Consider the following 18,332-nt stretch of genomic DNA (forward strand, 5'->3'; position numbering starts at 1 on the left):
TATTATTTTTGTGAAATTTGTCAATGAGTTTGTATGTGTAATTGTAGAGTATTCATTTTCATGGCTGTGTAGTATTCCATTATATGAATATAGCACAACTAGTTCATTTTATTGTTGATGAATATTTGAGCTGTTTCCAATTTTGGCTACTACAATTAATACTATCTGTTCCTGTACATCTTTTGGATCACAAGTACATGAATTATTTGAGTTCAACTTAGATATGACATTGCTGGTCGTAGGGTATTTTGTATGTTCATCTTAAGTAGATACTAATAGTTTGCCAAGGTGATTGTACCACTCTACACTCTCAGCAGGATCTGAGAACTTCGTTACTCCACACCCTTCTCAACACCTGGGAGTGTAAGCCTTTAATTTTTGCTGTATAGGTATGTCTATAGTGGTACTCACCCCGGTTCTAATTTCCATTTCCTTTATTACTAATAAAGTAGAGAATTTTTCAGATATTTATCAGCCATTTGGTTATTCTCTTAGGTAAATGTTCTATTCACATCTCTTGTCCATTTTCCCATTAGATTGTCTCCTACTTATTGATTTGGAGGAAATCTTTACATATTCTGGATATATGCCCATGGTCAGTTATATGCATTGAAAAATCTTCTACTTTTTGGCTTGCCTTTTTATTTTTTCATGGCATTTTGTTGTTCTTGTTGTTGTTTTTGGTGAAAAGAGGTTCTTGATTTTAAATGTTGCCCAATGTATTGATCTTTTACTTTATAATTATTTTTGTTTATGTTTAGGTCTTGCTTAAGATATCTTTGCCTATCCCAAGGTTAAAGTGTTCTAGAAAACTCTGATATTATAAAAATCAAATTATTAATCTTTCTGAGTAGGATTTCCTCTGGCAAACCATCCCAGCCTGGTAGGTTTAGCTTTAAGCAAATGCTGACGCAACCGCACTAGTGTCGTAGGTTAGAGTTCAATGCTTCAAATAGTAACCAAATGCAAATTCCGGCTGAAGTTGAGAATATACGATGTGGGTCAAGAAAGATATTTACTGCTGTTAAGAAAATAGAGAAGACAAAACAAAAATAATCAAACAAAACCCTAAAAGAAGCACTGTAGGAGAATTCACCCTGACAACGTGACCCACTGATTTGACTGTGCGCCTTTCATGTGATTTTTCTTTCTGGAGATAATTTCGAGCCATTACTTAAGTGGTATATGTCTCTAAGTATATTTTTTCTCTGAATAGTATATTTTCTTATGCCTTGCATATTTGAAAATATCTTTCGATTGCCTTCATACATATTAATATATCTTATTAAGGATGTTGAACGATTCTTATGTTTCTTTTGACTTTTGTAGTCAGTCTCTTAAAGAGACTTACTTTTTATCAGGGTTTTCAACATAATTCCCTTTTCCTTGTCCTGACTACCCTCGTACAAATTCCAGGTTCCTTTCTTTCTCAGTGTTCTCATTCTGGACGGAGAGACTTTTACTGGGTTTGACACTTGGACAAATTTATTCAAATTCCAGAGATATAAGCCATGGACAAAGCCAACCTCAAAGGTTCATTTTTGACATTGCTTTTCAGCAAAGCCATTAAGTCGAGTCCAGATTCAAGGAGCGGGAAGATTCTACTTTTTGTTGGAGAAGCCGAAAAGTCACATCTGAAAGGATATTGGTGCAGGGAGGAATGGTTGTTTATCAGTGTACCCCATCCTAAAATGTACATCTTAAACCGGAGAACTTTTGATAGTGAAAGGGAATGTTTTTAAGCATTATGACAAGACAGCAGATGTAAACCATTTAAGCATGATTTATTAAATAGAAATCCAAAAAATAATCAGATTTTCCCTTCCCTCAGATTAATAATCCAAAGGATCATAATGTCTAAAGGGATGCTTCTCTTTCATTTGGATACAAACTTTTCATTTCTATGTTTGTTTGCAACATTAAAATTATTCCAGGTCAGTTTCAATATATCACAAAGAAATACACCAGAATATTTAACAGGAATGTCATCACCTGTACATATACACAGTAACAATTTTAAGGTGATGAAAATTATGTTTTATGCTTATAAGAATATATGTCATACATGTCACCAAGTTCTACATTACTGTTTTTGTTTTTGTTTTTTTGTTTGTTTGTTTTTTTTAATTCATATCCAGCTGACTCCCAATCTCCTACCACTGACAGGAACTATTCGCAGCTTCCCATGTGTTCAAGAAAGTAGTATGTGAACAGTGGTGGTTATTTCTAGGTGGTAATTTCAACCAACTGAATCTCAAGATATTAACGGTTAGATTGATGGCATGGCAGAAGTTCTGTTTCCAGGCGACCTTGAGGCTTGCCACATTATTTCAGCCACAGTCCCCGCGCTGTCACATGACGTATTGGGGCTTTAAGCATAGGCAAGAGATTGGAGCAGCTGATAGCTGGCATCTAATACTACTTTCAGTCCTGAGGTTGTGATTCCTAGGGCAGCAGAGGTTTATGTGCCCCAGGATATATTGGGTGTTGGCTGGCTTCACTTTCCCTACGTTTTTCCCCTTAGTCCTCTCAGGAGTTCCCTTGAGTGAAGTAGAGGGGATTCAGGTGCAGAGGTGAACACACCTTAGCACTCTGCCTGGCCTTCTGAGCCAGCAGAGGCAAGAACGAAATGGAATTTCTCCCTGTGTTTCTATAGGCAGGTGCCACTGGAGTACTGAGACACAGATTTTTTTTTCCCCCTTGGAAGAGGCGCCTGGAAGAAAGAAATTAGGAATGAGTGATAGGTGATTGGAGACTATTAAAATGGAAAAATTAAAAGCTGAGTCTTACATAATGGGAAACCAAAATAAGGACATGTATCACGTCAAGTGGAAAAGTCCACGTCTCTGGGCTACTCTGCCGGGCATTGCCACCGCTCGGGTTTGGCGCAGTGTCAGAATGGAGCACTCTCCGTTATCACCCGGTGTTAACTCTGACATTCACTGGCGTCTGCTATATATGCTGGGCCTGTGCTAACCCTTTCCATCACGATTGCTGCATTCCTCACGTGTCCCAGAGTCACCCAGGAAACGGTGGATTAGGGCTTTGGCACAGTGTGTCTGATTCCCGAGCACAGGCTCTTATCCACCTGACTGGAGCGTTTCACCCTCCCCTGGGAGCACCCTTCCCTTGGGCCCAGTTCGCGGATACACACCTCTCTCATGGTACTAACTGCACTTCCAGAGTGGGAACTGTCCTCTCAGCCACCTCTGTATCTCTGCTGATGAGAAAAATTCAGGAAGTGCTCAGTAAATAGGCAAACATAATTCAACAGAAAGGAAGAATAAGAATCTGGGAGACAATCAGAACCAGGCATGGGGATGGATAGAGAGGCAGGTACAGACTTTCAAAGAGGAAAGCAAGGCTGCTACACGTGTGAGGAAACGAACAAATTCAACGATTTGAAATAGGATCTCGCAGACTGAAACAGACCCCTAAAAACCCTTTACCAAAGAAGGGATACTCTGACCTCCTGAACCCTGCATGTCCATTTCTCAGATGCTGGGGAGGATCACTTTCTCAGCCACATTCGCTTATTTAATGCTATCTTCATCAGCAGCTAATTTAAAAATCTATTTCACATTGACATTAAACTGCATAATTCTACAAGATTAATTGATAATAAGACTAATTTTACATCTGTTCAGTTACTTGAGATTCTCCAGTATCCTGGTGTGAGAAAACACGCCCAGATAAGATAAGAGAGGTGATAGCAACATGCCCTGACTGCCAGTATCTCTTTTCTTTCTAAATGCATCCAGGGCCAGGTCCTTCTGCTCTGATGGCTTTCCAATCCCCTCTTGAAAATACTAGTGGTCTTTGGGTGAATTATTTAATCACTCTAAGTTTTATTACTCATCCTTTACAATTACAGAAGATAATATCACATCATGGGGTCGTTTGAGAGATTAAATAAAATAATATCAATAAGAGCACCTAGCACGATGCTTTGGTGTATGAATTTTAATTAAAAACTAATGTTGGAATTTTGTTTTAATATTGTCCTTTGGAACCCTTCTGTGGAATGGCCCTAGATAAAGCTTCTTTATAACAACAGCTTTTAGAATGTAAACAAGAAACTAAGAAATCTTTTAATGGAGCCAAGAAAGACTCACCCTATTCATAATTTTACTGATAGCACCATAACAAGACTTCCAGTTTAAAACAGTACCTGGCTGGCATTAAATACCACTAACAAAAATGAAAATGAGGGGGAAAATATCACAACACTAAAAATTAGGATGATGTATTTTCAGATTCTAGGAAGGAATTCTACTGATTATGAATCAGCTAGAGATTAACAAGGTTTCTCATAGGTTTGTATTATGAAATAGAGGCTGTGGGAAGGGCACAGATGAGAGAGTAGGGCTTGTTTGAGGCAGCCAAAATATGGTTTCCCACATCTATCTACATCTTACAGAGAGTGACTCCAAGGGTGGGAAGAGAGGGATTGGATAGCAACATACCGCACCCTGTAGTTCAGGCTCGAAGAACAGAGCCCTGCAGGTGGATGCAAAGACATGAAGTGCCCCAGTGGAGGTGCTCATAGGAATGTGGTTCTTCAGGGCAGAGTGTCAGAGAAGAAGAAAGAGGGGCAGAGAGGATACCCACGTTGGTGCAACAGAGATGCACAGGAGGAAGGCCACTAGGGGCACAAAAACACATTTTAAAAGACCATTGATGAAAAACCATCTTTAAATGCCCATTTAATTTTATTCAGGAAGAGCAAAATACATTAAAATATTGAAAAACCCCCAAAACGTTGTGTTATCAAAGGAGGCAAAGCCGTTGAAACGGAATCGTTTGGTTAGCAGGCTCGCACAACGGTGTAGGTGTTCGATTTACTAAAACCGAAGTCCAGAGAATGGAAGATGGTTTAAGGATATAAATGCAGAGAGTAAAACAATATGAACTGTTAAAAACAGTATGGAAGATGATGACTTTTGGTTCGTTTCTTAGGAATATAACTTAAAGACATGCATCAATCAATAAAATGATAAAGAAAATGAGAAAATCATGTAATAATAATCTTTTAGTGAGAACTGTTAGACAAACAAGGAATTGCTTAAATAATCACAAGAAATGTGGTTTCAAAACTGAAAAGCAATGTCAAAAATGAACCTTTGAGGGATGATATACATGTGCAAACTGTATTGTTAATATTTGGGGCTTTAATCCCAAGTCAAAGGAATTTGTGATAGGAACTGCCGAGGTCCACATTATAAATAAGGGCAACTCGACACAACATCAGGCTTCCAGAATGGCTTTGGGGTGCTCTCCAGAAATGTTCTCCATCCCGAAAAGGGTGTAAAAGGGAGAGGAAGGGCGAGTCCACCCCAGCCCTACCCCCAACCAAGCGTATTTTGAATCCTGACCAAAACCCCAGAGAAAAGAAATGCAAGCTCAGAGTCCAAAAGTCATTATAAATTCCTAGGAGAAGATGAAAGTCTGAATGAGCAAAGCTGTTTAATTAACCCTATTTTTTTAAAATAAGCTCTGATGAAGTTTACTGACATTCTGGGAGTAGCAGTTTAAAATACCTCTAATTACAGAGCATGGAAACATTAGTAATATTGATGAGAATGTTGCTGGCACAGGCTGTGGGGATAATTTCTTCCCCAAGACTCAGAGGGACAGGGCACTCGCTGAGGCCTGTCCAGGCTCTGGTGAAGGAACTAAAATATAAGAGCTGATGTCCAAAGGGCATGGTCCTCAGGCAGGTTGGGTGGAAACATTCCACATGGCTGGAATGTAGACGATGACTTCAGGGTGCAGAGAAGGCTGTGAGGTCCATGGAACACTGGATTTGTGGGCTGGAGGAACTAAGACCAGCAACATGGTGGGTGTGATAGAAGACACGGCCATGGATGTGCACTGAGCACCAGTTACGAAGCTGCTGAAATTGTCTAAGTGAGAAATGCCTTGATGAAAGGGAACCAGTAAGGATAGCAAAGAACGAATTTGAAAGAGATGTAGAAAGTAGAATTTACAGGATCTGGGATGTGGTAGAAAATGAAAGAGAAAAATTTTTTTACATGATTCAAAATTTCAGGCTTAGACGGCACATTATTCAGAACACAATAAAAAAGAATCAACCACCAACACCCACGATACCATGGATGACTCTCAACTGTGTTATGTCTCAACTGTGTTAGCTCAAAGAAGATGCCAGACTCAAAAGTCTACCTGGTACATGATTCCATTTATGTGACATTCTGGAAAAGGCAAAACTATTGGCACAGAAAACGGATCAGTGGTTTCAGGGAGCCAGGCTCGGTTACAGTGAGACTACCAAGGGAATAAAGGAAGTTTTAGAGGTGGTGGGACTGTTCTCTACTGATTTTAGAATTGGTTACACTGGTGGAAGCTGGTATCAAAATTCATAGAGCAATGTGCTGAAAAGGTTAATTTTACTGTACGTAAATCATAGCTCAATAAATCTGACCTAAAAATAAATGTCTGTCTTGGGCAACTGGGTAGGAAACGATGCCACGAGGGAGGGACAGCTTTTAGCTGCGGATGGGCAGGCAGAGAGGATTTCTGTTTGGATGTGTTGAATTTGAGCACCCAAGAGATGGAGTCCAGTAAGCAGATGGACACATGGGTGTGGAAGAGCTTGTGAGAGAGGTGTGGAACCAAAACGGCACTGGCAGCCATCAGCTCACTGGAAGCAGATAACACTGCAGCAGGGGCAGGGTTGGCCCTGGAAGAGCAGCAAGCAGTGCTTGTGTGGGTCAGATGTGATTTTAGGTGTCTTCCCTCCAATTCCTTCCCTGAAATACCTCCAACCAAAGCTTGGACATCCTAAAGTTATTTAATTTGTCTGTTAGCATCTTTAAAAAGAAGTGATCCTGGGAGACCTAACAGTGGGAAAAAAAGGGAGGCTGATGTAATGATTACCTAATGTAAATGATTTAGGTCAGGTTAGGTAATGATTACCTAATGTAAATGATTCATCTTATAAGGTAGAATTTAGAGTAGTGCTCTTAAATGCTTCAAAACGTAGAGCATATTTCTCAAATTAATACATTTATCGTGATGTATTACTTTTCCCAAACAGGCCCCTTTCTCCCTCTACAATACTTATTAACCTCCTACAGAGAGTTCTGCCAAAGAGCAACTTGGAAAATTTTGCCTCAACTCAAAGGACTGAGACTTGGCAGGCATTCCCAGGGGAGAATCATCTACTGGGAAGGAAGGTTGAAGATGTACCCAGGACCTGAAGGTCCTTCCTGTTGCCTCAAACTGCACCTCTAACAGAAACTCATAGAGTGGAACGGGGAACCAGCCCTGTACCCCAGCTCATCCCAGCTCAGGCATAAACATGGGGGCAGGTCACTTAGCCCCCACTGCTGATTCTGGAATTCTAGTGCCAACCTCAAAGGCGCTATTGTGAGAATTAAATAAAGTAACAAAAGAGATAGTGGCTGTTTCTTTTTCTCCTTTCTTAGAGATTTTCTCCTGGGAGACCAACAGCGACATTGGACTGAGTCAGCAGATGCTGCTGGGAGGAAGTGGTGCCAGTGCCACTCTGCAATTTGTAAAAGTGATGTGGCCACACATGCTTAATCATACTTGTATAAACTAACAATTGATACGCTCTGGTTATTTTTAACTTTGCACTTTGAAAATAGTTATGGGCTCACAGGAAGTTGCAGAGTAGTACAGAGAAGGTCCTGTGTGCCCTCTACCACCCAGCTTCCTCCCGTGGTAACTGCGTAAATATGGTCCATGGGTAGAACACTGCTAACTAGACTACAGACCTCACTCAGGTTTTCCATGCACTCATTTGTGTGTGTGTGTGTGTGTGTGTGTGTGTGTGTGTGTGGTTCTACCACACAACTAGATTTGTGTAGCCACCACTATAATCAAGATAAGAATTAGTTCAGCACAGGAAAGGAACTCTCTCCTGATTGTAGGTTTTCAGATCACCCCCAAAGCAACACAGCTCTTGATTCAACTGCCACGCTGTATTAAGAATAGCAAAAGCCAGGTGCTTATCTCACTCACCCACTTTCTCTCCCCTTGGAAGCTATTTAGTGAGGAACAGCAAGAGATGAGATGGGATGGGGTGGGTCTGGGTGGGGTGAGGGAGGTTTGATTTATCAAATATTCATTTCACAGAATCAGCCTCTTCTTAGATGAGAGAATTAAAATTTTTCCCCATTTTACATTGTTAATATTAGCTCAAAGAAGCATAATCGGGGAAATAAAGCTATAATGTCTGTGAAGAACAAAAATCTCGGTGTGCAAACAGAATCGAATAAACATTATGTGGAAGTTATGCAAGGTTCAGGGTGACTTTGAGAATGGCCTCTTCAATGATGGAGGGAAATGAAGATACCAGGAAAGTTGTAGCGTGTCACAGACTAAGATTCTGTGACTGTTAAATTTTATTATGTTCAGCGCAGGGAATATTAAAATTTATAAAGAAGAGAAAAAGCCAAAGGACAAACAGAAGAGAAATGAAATTCTGCTGCTGTGGAAGTGCAAGGGAGGACGTGGAGGTCGGGTGTTTGAGGCCCTAGCTCCGGGCGCTCTTTCTTATAAAGATATGCTCAGGGAAACAGAAGAACTCTTCATCACCAGGGGCCTGACTGGGGTTTATGCCTTTGAAAAATCATAAAAATTAGTAAAAGGAAGGGGAAAATATAGAGAAAAAGAAGTTATCTTTTAATTATCCAGGAGTTAATGCTGTTGGTTGGACTTGTAAATGATCTAGACCTTGCCTTTTCTCCTGGTTCTTCCTGCATTTTGGCAAAGTTGTTGATCAAAGTTGTTGTTCACTTAATCCTTATGGTGAACAACCATGCACAAAGCACATTATCCAAATACTAGCTTCTTTGATTAAGGTTCTAGAGATCTGGGAAGAGTGTCTAAATTTTTCATAGAGCCATCCAGTGTAAATAAATGTGCTATTCCCCAGAACCTGCATGCCAGTTGAAGATCTGCAGAGTAGCTATTAAGTTCTGCTTTAGGGACTTCTAACCATCCACCTGGAAGAAGATATCCAGAAAAATATAGAGGGAGTTAGAACTGTGTCAAGAGTGAAAGGGGAAATAAAGACAGTTCCTAATTACCGAAAAATCCCTCCTTTCCAACAATGCACCATCTTCCCTGAAACCCAAAGGAAAAGATTTTATTTAAGAAAAAAAGACAGTGGTACATACACAAAAATGATCATACCCAAAGGAACAGGTATTAAAATGGCTAAATGTTTTAACTCATATGATTGAGAACACAACTGAAATAATCTGTAAGAAAGTGTCGAGCACCTAATGTGTGACACATATAGGTATATGTTGAGTGAGACACACTGACCCTCAACGAGTTTGTAATCTTGTGGGCTGTAGAAAAGACTAACACACAAGAAACATTGTGGTCTTCTCCGTTAGGAGTTAAATTGTTTGTTCCAAATCATTAAGTGCTGTATTGTAGCTCAGGAAAAGGAGTCATCTGTGAGCTTTAGAAATAATAAAGGGCTCAGCTTTGACAGACGAACACAGCTAGAGCTGGTCACAAAAGAAAGAGAGAGCAATTGAAAGGAGGACAATACAACTGAATAGGACATCAGGTAGGGGACGGAACTCATGTACTAATAGACGAGAAGTCTTCACCTAGTAAGGAGAAGGCTGATGCTTTATTCCATGGTCATACAAAAATTAAACGTCCAAATGGGAGTCATTCTCCAGAGCCACCTTCTTGGAAACTGAGGTTGGTGGTAGGTGGGGAGGGGAGGTGGAAAAAGAAGACCTTTTTTTTTGGCTCATTTTTGGCCCATCCAAGAAAAACAATTTCAGCATGTCAAGTTTTTCTTGCAAAGATAATTATCTAATTTGTACATCCATCTTCAAAGGAGGAATACAATAGTTTTGAGCAAAGGCAACCTTGTAGGAATAAAAACAATCACTCTGATGAAGATCTCTTTGCCAGGTGCTTATGATAACAGCACCTACTTCGTGGGGTTATTGAGAGAGCTAAATGAAGCCTTTTCTCTGGGCTTGGTTCCGGCTCTGAAAAATGGCGAAGTATGCCAGGAAACTTATCTGAGGCCACGTGACAGGAAAGTCTTATGGATGGAAGTCAAACGATAAGCTCATATGTTTCCAGAGAGATAGCAGATGCTACATTTCTAATTGTTTCAGTTAGGAGTCAACTCTATCTAGTCTACACAACTCTCTAGGAGGGTAAGTAACCTGAGAAGGGAACTGCGCTGTAGTGGCCAGTGTCTCTCTGGAGTGGCCTCTGGCCTTCCACGGTCCTCCCGCCCCCGCCACAAGGATGGTGGCCCACTGTGAAGAACTTTTAAGATTCAAGGACTATCTGAAAGTGTGCTAGTTCCTAGAGTTGGGGTGGGTATAGATTTTTTCCCAACCCCAGCCCAAGCCTGGCTGACCAGTCGCTCTACTCCATTCAGGCTGCTCACAACACAACGAGTGCCAGGCCTCCATGGCAGACTAACTTGGGTTCCACTGGATCCTTTGGAGCACAGGGGTGTGGACTTACAAAACTCAATCCTCTCAACCTCATCAGTCAATAGGGAAATTAAAAATTAAAACCACAATGTCATACCCTACAACTCATTGAGATGGTTAGAATAAAAAGATAGAAAATCCAAGTGTTAGTGAGGATGTGGAGGAAACAGAACTCTCACATACTGCCTATGGGAGTATAAATGTAATTGCTACAATCACCCTAGAAAACTATCAGCAGTCTGTTAAAACTGAACAAGCCCAGACCAAATGACCAAGTAATTCCCCTCCTAGGCATATACCCAACAGAAATGCATATATGTTCACCAAAAATATGTATAAGAATGCTCATAGCAGCACTATTCATAATAATCCCAAACTCAAAATGTCCATTAACAGAAAAATGAGTAAGTACACTGTGGTGTTTACACAAAAAGAATATTATAAAGCAAAAAGATAAACAATCTACAACAACAGGGCTGAGTCTCATAAATATAACATTGAGTAAAAGAAGCCAGACATAAAAAGCACATATTCTATGATTTCTCATTATAAAGTTTGAACACAGACAAAACTAACCTATTACATTAGAAATCAGGAGAGTAGTTACTTTTAGAGGTGGGGAGTAGAGACTGGAAGGAAATATGAGGGGGCTCTCGAGGCACCAGTAATATTATCTCTCAATCTGGGTGCTGGTTATATGGGCGGGTTCAGTTTATAAAAATTCATTGACTTGTGCATTTATGGTGTCTGCACCACTTTTTGTACGTAGCTTATACTTTAAGGGGTGTAAAAACACGTTCGAGGAATGGGTAAAGACAATTCTGCTTATAGTTTGGCAGGAGCAAGGGGTGAGTTGGAGGATGAGGAGGGAGCGGTGAAGCATAGACATAAATAAGGGGAGGTACTGCACTGGGGACTGTTAGTGTACGATCTGAGAGAGGGCAGCTTGGGCAAAGTTGAGGTCCTCCCTACTGCAAAGTATGGCCTCCCACGTTAGCTGCTTTGAAAGGGGTGTTGTGTGTAAAGACATATACTGCCCACCCCCATCTCACCCAGCGATGATTTGGCAGTGGTCACTCTTGTCACTGTCATGTGCACTCTTCTCTGCCTTCCACCAACAGAGGAGGGATGAGATGTATTTTTCAGAAATTGCACATGCAGAGGAATGTAAGAAAATCAGCCTGACAGGCTGGCAGATTACCTGTCTCAGAGCTGCAAGGATAAGGCTGGACAAGAAGTTAAGGGCCTGGTTGAAAGGGATTGCAAAGCCAAGAAGAGATCTCCAGACTTAATCAAGAGGGAAACTGGGTGCTCTCCACTAATCTGATCTAGGAATGTTAAGATAGAAGTGGTAGAACCAGACAAATCTGCTACTATCAGCTGAATAACCTCTCCAAGAATGGCCTGCTTGCTAGGAGGTTATTAAAAAGCCACCATAAATATATTAGAATTTCTAGGTTTTAAACAAGTTTCAAAATGCCCCAGTTCATGACTTCAAACCATAGTACAACAAATTCTAAAGCTGATGATGAAATTCAAAAATACTTTATTATTTAAAGGAAAAAAAAAAAAGAGCTTTTTATAAACCAGGCTATAAAATAAGCTTTTGAAATAAGCTTTTGGAAGGCTTGGCGGAATTAGAAAAGGAGGCCAGATTCCCTACAGCTCAGGTCAACAGAAATCTGTGACAAGGTTTCAAGTCACAGAAGTGAGCTTTATACATACATGCTAACATGAAGAGCTTTAGGTGGAAACTCTAGAAATATTTTCATTTCACTTTTATATTTATTAAATGTATGTTCACATGAAACGTATATACACGTACCGAGAGCCAAACACAGCATCAAATGTCTTTATTGAGGATGACACCTTAATGACCATTCAGATGTACAAGGGAAGAGTTTTTAAGGAGAAAGCACTTGGATTATAGAGAGAAAAAGGAAAACACATTCTTTATGGGTATTTATTTGGACACCAGGAATATCTTCATCTTAATCTTAGGCTTGGACTCACATTCGAGGTCTGTCCTTTGCAAGTTTCTGTGGCTTCCTCCCAGCATCATAAAGCAGCATCGTAATGCCACGTGGGGAAGTAAAAAGAGCCTTGGGTTGGGAGCCAGGCCAGAGGACCCTAATACCCTAACACCTGGGACAGCTCTGGTTTACATCTGCTGTCTTGTCATAATTCTTAAAAACATTCCCTTTCACTATCAAAAGTTCCCCAGTTTAAGATGTAAATTTTAGGATGGGGTACACTGATAAACAACCATTCCTCCCTGCACCAATATCCTTTCAGATGTGACTTTTCGGCTTCTCCAACAAAAAGTAGAATCTTCCCGCTCCTTGAATCTGGACTCGACTTAATGACTTTGCTTTACCAGTACAACACAGTGGAAGGTGGAAGGGATGGGCCAGTTCTAAGCCCAGGCCCCAGCACACCTTGCATACTTTCAGTTTTTCTTGAGAACATGCCACATGGGCCTGCTGGAGGCTGAAAGATAAGGTGGAGCAGAGACAAACAGCCAGCCGAGGCCATCGCAGACCAGCTGACCCCCAGGTGACCTGGCAACTGACCGGTACATAGATGAGCTCAGTCAACATCAGAAACCCACCCAGGAGAGCTTAGTTAAATTTATGGTCTGTAGAATTGTTAGCTAAATAAAAGTTTATTGTCTTAAACAACTAGGTTCTGACTTATTTGTATGCATCAAAATCTATATAGTCACCCTAGTTCTCATCAACATTTTGTCTATAACCATCCCTGTGAATTTGGATGAGTCCCTTAACTCTGCTGGAGTTAAATGTTAAGTGAAGAGTAAATAAATTTTGTAAAGGGGTATCATGCATGGCCTGTATTGTTTTCTTACTGCTGTTGTAATGAGCTACTAAAAATTTAGTGGCTTAAAACAAACAACACAAATTTATTCTCTTACAGTTTTGGAAGACGAAAGTCCCAAATCCGTTTCAATAGGCTAAAGTTAAGGTATTGACAAGGCTAGTTTCTTCCGGAGGCCCTTGGGGAATATCTGTCTCCTTGCCTTTTCTAGCTTCTGGAAGCCACATGCATTCCTTGTCCTGTGACCTTTTCCTCATATCACTTCAACATCTTGCTTTTGTGGACACATCTCCCACTTCCTCTCTGACATCCCGTCTCCCTCTTAAACAGATCCCTGCGATGACGCTGGGCCCACTCAGATATTCCAGTGTAACCTCCCCATCTCCAGATCCTAAACTTAATCACATCTGTAGAGTCCCTTTTGACATATAAAGTAGCACTAGGACCTGGATATCATGGGGACCATTACTCAGCCTCCCACATTTCCCAAGAACTCTATGCATGTTAGGAACGCTCTTGAGTACTGGGAAATAGAGATGCCAGAACAGTTTCTGTTCTAAAGTCAGGAAATTGGACTAAAAGGATTTCCATGGATTCTTGAGCAATAATAATTGAATACTCTAACTCTGTGCTGCCACAATTGCCCCTGGAATAGTATATGTCATTGCTTAAGGAGGGATATAAGAACCAGCATTGTTCATTAAAGGCTTGAGGTCCAAGGGCAACTGTTTCCCAGTGCTCCATCCTAAGTGAGTCACTTAGCCGGAATACATTACATGTTATATAGGCTATACCAGAGATACTGATGGTTTAGTAAAGGCAGCAGGGAAAAGAAGTGGAAACTGAATGAGAGGGCACATGTTAACTTCAGTCTGGGAAAAGAGATGTTCTAAATACAAGCTATTCAATCAGGTGACACACTGTAGAGTGTGTGTGGTGGAGGGTGCAAGAGAGGGCAGAGGGTAACAATGGGGAAGAGTGAGCAAGAAAAGAATGAAGCATCAGGAAAAGGGAGAGGAAAACTACAAAGTGGAAGAAAGGAGGAACAGCTCAGTTTGGTAAAGTGAATCTTATAAAATACCAAATGGCACAGGGACCACAGCAGGCAGCTCAGGCAGAGTGAGAGGCGGAGCTGCCATCCCCTGCCTCCTGCCGGGACCCACAAGGCGGTTGTATCCATTACCACTCCATCTGCTTTTATGATTAATTGCTTTTGAAGAAGCATTTATTCTCAGTGGAAAAGTATCAGAATATTAAAAAAATATATTTCTAGAGATGATAAAAATGATGCCTTGTCTAATTCATGTTGAATTCGGAAGGAAAACAAGGCTAGCCCATGTGTTACTAAGAGAGAATTTAGAATTAAATCTCAGATTCTCCCTCCCTAGGGACTCTTGACACCTGAGGATCTTGTGAAAACAGCCAACATGGGGAAGACTCACAATGTCAATCAGAAGAGCAACAACAGCAATAATAATAACAACTATAATTTGCTCAGCACTTAATATGTGTCATGTACTAGGCTAGGAATTCTATATGCATTACCTCATTTGATCCTGAAAATAATACCGAGAGGTAAGTTCTGAACATTCTTGTTTTAAAATAAATAATCTGAGGTACAGAGACTTCCTGGTTCTCAGGGGATAATGACAGCAGTCTAAATTAGAATATACCCGTACAACCTACAAAAACTACGCAACTTACAAAGGAGTTCAAATAAAACTATCCTTAAAAACATGCCTACAGAATGTGTTCCTCTACAGGAGAAAAGAGTACTAAAATTCATTTGCGTCTAAGTAGGAATATCTTAAAATAATCAGAGATAACTCTCGAGTGTAGAAGTAGCGAATCAGAGAGAAACTACAAAGAAAAGCAAGAGAATAGTGGGGGGCCGACTAGCTGTGGCAGAATACAGATCAAACAACCCCCCGAGAGATGGAGTCTCACTCCGATTGGAGAAATTCTGAGAAGCTCTGAGACCTGGTGGAGAAGAGCACTGGCTAAAGGGGACTTACAAAGAAAAAACTCAAAAGCATTCAGAATTTGAGATGACAATTTTAGGAAAGCATCACTTCTGTGAGAAGGGGAGGCAATTAGAAGCAGAAGGCTTGGTTATGAAGAGAAAGGAAGAAGCAAGAGTTAGAAATTACGGGTCCCATAAAAACAAAGGGAAATTGCAAAATCTATTAATACTTCCTCCTTCAGAAGGCACCATTTATTAAAGAAATTGAACCTTGCTACTCTAAGAGAAGAAGGTACAGTCAAATTAAGAAACCTACTAAGCCATGCAAATTCCTTACTCCTGACTTTTTTTTTTTTTTTAAATCATGTGTTATTGTTGGTCCAGGAAAATATAATGCATTTCAAATAACAAGAAAAAAATAGCAGTTTTTCTACATACATGTAAGAAGAAAACAGAACATAAGAATTTGATTAAAACTTGTCCAGTCTTCTCTCTATCCTCCTAAGAGCAGGGAAAATCTCACCTCTTAACCAACATCAAATATCATAGATATCCTTGAACAAAAAATTTGAAATTATGAAAAATATCTCAAGATTTTTCAAGAATTTGGAAATCTAAACTCCCTCCTAAAAAAAAAAAAAGAAAGAAAGAAATAAGAGTTTACCAAACTTCAGAAAGAAATGAAAATCATCTCAAAAATTAAGATTAAATTACAAGGGGCACAAAGGAAATTACTTGACTGAAAATATAATAAGGAGCACTGATGAGAGAAATGATATAGCTCGAACAGAGAAAATAAAATTAAGAAGAGTTGTAAGGGAACAGACAGAAAGTGGCATAGATATAAAGGGCAAGCAAAGAAGATCCAACATACATAGAATTGAAGTCCCAGAAAATAGAAAAAATAAATAAACACTGATCTTTAAAATTGAAATCCTAAGAAATGTCCTTGAAATAAAAACTAAGTGTACACATTGAGAGTACCAACTGTGTACCCAGAAATATTGAACCAGGGTAGCCAACTATAAGACATATCTTATTAAAATAATCAGACTTTAAAGATAAAGGAAAAAAAATTTTAGTTCTCAAGCTTAAAGGTTGAACTGTTTATAAGGGAGAGGACCTCGGCTTGGCATTAGACTTCTTGAAAGTAATATACAAAGCAAAACAAAAGCAGAGCAATATCTTTAGAAACCCAAGAAAATGTGAGCCAAGGAATTTTATATTAAGTAAAATAGTCCTTTAAATATCAAAGGTATTGAAAAAGTTTTTAAAATACAAGAACTCTAGAAATATAACATTCAGAAAACCCGCCTAAGATATCTACTCGAACTTGAGCTTCATCCAACCAAGAGATAACTAGGAAAATTCTGGTTAAAAAATGTGTTGGTGAGCATTGAATTTATTTTTATATAAAGGCTAATACAAGCATGGAGACAGAAGTGGAGGAATAATATGACACATATATTCTGACAAAGAAATAACAAAACCAAAAAACCTAAGAGAATGGAGAATGAAAAGGAAATGTAAAATAAATTTAGTAATTGCTACATAGGTAATGTGTAAAAAAAAAATATTACTTAAAGCTGACAAATCAAATAGAAGATAATAAGTCCTCACTTAACATTGTCAATATGTTCTCGGAACTGTGGCCAAATGACATATAACGAAATTTTACCATAGGCTAATTGATATAAACAAGAGTTAAGTTCCTACACATTTCATCAATGTTACAATGAAACAACATCGAATGAAATGTCATTATTTGAGGACCTTACTTTATAAAGAACACTACCAGAATAAAATTTTAAAATACCATAAATATCAGAATAAATATATATTATCCGGAGAGTAAAAAGACAATCCACAAAATGGAAGAAAAATTTTTTCCAGGTTACATATCTGATAAGAGTTTAATACCCAGAATATATAAAAAGAATCCTACAACTCAACAACAAAAAGACAAACAACAAAATGGGCAAAGGATTTGAATAGACATTTCTCCAAAGAAGATACAAAAATGGTCAATAGCACATAAAAAGCTTGAAGTCATTAGAGAAATACAATCAAAACTATAATGAGATGTTACTTTACGCTTACTACAATGGCTATAATTCAAAACATGGAAAATAATGTGTTGGCAAGGATACAGAAAATTGGAACTCAATTTCTGGCGAGGAATCTTCAATTGCTGGTGAAAATATAAAATGATACAGCCACTGTGGAAAGGGTTTGGTGGTTCCTCAAAAAGTTAAACATGAGATTACCACATGGCCTAGTAATTTCACTCTTAAGTATATATTCAAAATAATTGAAAACATGGACTTAAACAGATATTTATATGTAAATGTTCTTATCAGCATTATTCACAATAGCCCAAAAGTGGAACAAACCAAGTGTCCATCCAAGTGAATAATAAACCAAAAATGGCACATACATACAATGGAATATTTTTCAGCCATAAAAAGGAATGGAGTTCTGATATGTGCTACAACATGGATGAACCTTGATGTCATTATGTTGAATTAAATGAGTTAGACAGAGAAGGACATATATTGAATGAATTCACTCATATGAAGTATCTAGAATAGGCAAATTCATAGAGACAGAAAATAAAATAGGTTAGCAGAAGCTAGGGGGAAAGGAGAATGGGGAGTTATCGCTTAATGGGCATAGAGTTTTTGTTAGAGGTGATGAAAAAGTTTTGGAAAGAATGGTGATGATTGCACAACACTAAACGTAATTAATGCCATTGAATTGCATACTTAAAACTGGTTAAAATGGTAAATTTTGTCATATGTATTTACACACACACACACAGACACACGCACAGCAATTTAAAATCCATAGAGACAGAATGCAGTTGGCAGTTTCCAGAATTAGGGGGAGAACAGAATGGGGAGCAAATGCTTAATTGTTAGAGGGTTTCCTTTTAGGGAGATGGAGTTTTGGGGGAGTAGGTAGAGCAGTTGTTGCACATTTTAAATGTTCCAAATGCCATTCAGTTGTTCACTTTAAAATGATATTTATGTTAAGTGAATTTCACCTCAATTAAAAAA

At 39.1% G+C, this 18,332-nt stretch overlaps 1 long non-coding RNA gene across 1 annotated transcript; it reads left to right on the plus strand.

Moving 5' to 3' along the window:
- Window positions 1-3,159: 3,159 nt before the first annotated feature.
- Window positions 3,160-7,423, plus strand: LOC120613133 (uncharacterized). The gene is made up of 2 exons (XR_005655599.1): window positions 3,160-6,189; window positions 7,061-7,423. It is a non-coding gene; the product is annotated as an uncharacterized LOC120613133 (long non-coding RNA).
- The last annotated feature ends 10,909 nt before the right edge of the window (window positions 7,424-18,332 follow it).

The sequence above is a fragment of the Pteropus medius genome, unplaced genomic scaffold (assembly GCF_902729225.1).
Source record: "Pteropus medius unplaced genomic scaffold, Ma_sr-lr_union100, whole genome shotgun sequence".
Taxonomy (NCBI): Eukaryota; Metazoa; Chordata; class Mammalia; order Chiroptera; family Pteropodidae; genus Pteropus; species Pteropus medius.